The 1,938-nt window shown below is 38.2% G+C and overlaps 1 protein-coding gene across 1 annotated transcript in view; it reads left to right on the top strand.

Annotated features, from left to right (window-relative positions):
• TNKS (tankyrase, TRF1-interacting ankyrin-related ADP-ribose polymerase) overlaps positions 1-1,938 on the top strand; it is a 246,637-nt gene that overhangs the window by 123,800 nt on the left and 120,899 nt on the right. The window lies entirely within an intron of this gene.

The raw sequence follows: 1,938 nt of genomic DNA, 5'->3' as shown, positions 1-1,938 counted from the left end.
CAGCTCTCCCCACAAAACAGAAAAATGAGTATGTTTTTAGTGTTTATGCTATACAGGACAAAAACTGAGTTTTTGTTTTGTATTCTAGGTACTATACATATCCTTGTTGCTTAGGTTATTTCTGTTCATTATTACATGTTATCCATATTTTTACCTTAATAAAGGTCAACAGATTTGGGGTTTTACAGAGATGCTTGTGTGATGCAACATGGGCATAGGTTTCTTTTACCTCCCAGTTTTTTACTCTGGAATAGGAAAATAAAAGTATTTTTAACTTAGGAAAGAGGGACTAGTATGTGTACAATTGTATATATCCTCCAGTAGGTAATGGCAGGAAGATAGCAGAGCAAAGATGTTTAAACTACAGCATGAATCTGACTCAGAAAACTTAATTTCCTCAACTACCAAGTGGCAAGACAGTAATTAATATCTTAGGAAAATTTTAAATAGGGACACTTTTGGAAATCAAGTTAAACAAGTTACTACCTGTTCCCATCTTCAGGAAAAGGTTCCAATGTTATACAAGTTATAACTTCAAAAAACAATAATCAGCAAACCAGCATGCATGTATAGTCACACACACACACACACAGGCACATATACCTCTACCCTCATTTTAGACAGTAATTTCCTTTGTTCATGTTTTGCATAATGATTCTGATCACTTGCTGCCTCTTGATGGGCACAGAAGAGAGTGCTATTTGGTACAATGATACTGTTGTTGCTGAGAACAAGCTAAAGGAGAGTGGTATTTCTTTTCCCTTTTGCTTAGTTTATCTATTGCATTTATTTCATACTGAGCTGTTAGATGACCCAGAGTAACTGGAGAGTGAAATTGAATAAGATCATTTGGGTTTAGTTTAGGCCAAATTCTTTTGACACTATTGAGCAAATGTGTGGAAAAATAAAATATTCTAAACGGAAGAATACGCAAAATATTAGAAAATACTAAGCTTTATAAGGAGATAGAGAGTGACCCAGGTGCTGTAATTTAGCTCAAGTAATCTCTGCAAAGAGCCAATTGCTCCTTCCCCTGTGTTCCATAACACCCTAGACATTGTATAAAAAATCATTTGTGGGTCTTTCTTCTTGACTGAATTGAGCTCCTTGAAGTCAGGGACCGTATCTTACATTCATTCTTGTATCTCCAGGAACACTCAGTGCATTTTATTAAATAAAGAGGAATACTTGTCTCTCACTTTCCCGTCCTGGAAATCTCTTGTGTTACCTAAGGGAAAATTCCATTGCAACAACAGGGGAGTCTATTGTATCAAGGCTTAGAACTAAGAAAGAAACTATCACAAGATTGCATAGGAAATTTCTGGGAAAAAACTATAGGATAGAATTAAGATATAGATTTAGAAAATAGTATCATAGATAAAACAGGATAAACAGAATTTCATGTGGTGATTTGAAATTGCTGAACAAAAAATGTTATGCTTTTAATTCAGTGAAAAAAAAAAAAATTACAAGCATATACATGTAAATGTACTTTCCAGTACAAAGTCTGGCTTGCTGTAACTTGTGAACATGTTAAAACCTATCTCTTACCCCCGATAGTAAGGCAAGTATTTTTCAGGACAGAGATATTTGTGTTACCTTGGGAGGAGCCGAGGGTGGCTCCCTCCTCCCGGAAGCAGGCAAAAGCACATCCAGGGTCCTTGGCAGGAGCCGAAGGCAGCATCCCTCCGGCCTGCAAGCAGGCAAGGAGCATGCCAAAAATACCACTTCTCTGTGGGTAGCTCACCACAGCCACAGCTGCCACAAAAGCAGCTTGATGCCACAGCAGTAGCCACAGCCACCATGCAGGTGGTTCACCAGATACTTGACTGTGTTGACACTAGGAGAGTCACCAGTGGAGACCAGAAAAAGGAGATGTCTCTCTCCTCAAAGCCAATTCCAGAGTAATAGAAGAAGCTACTGCTCTACCAGATGGCC

The sequence above is a fragment of the Galeopterus variegatus genome, unplaced genomic scaffold, assembly GCF_000696425.1.
Source record: "Galeopterus variegatus unplaced genomic scaffold, G_variegatus-3.0.2 Scaffold1005, whole genome shotgun sequence".
NCBI lineage: Eukaryota > Metazoa > Chordata > Mammalia > Dermoptera > Cynocephalidae > Galeopterus > Galeopterus variegatus.
Note: the sequence above shows the minus strand (reverse complement) of the source record. Positions and strands in the feature narration are given on the sequence as shown.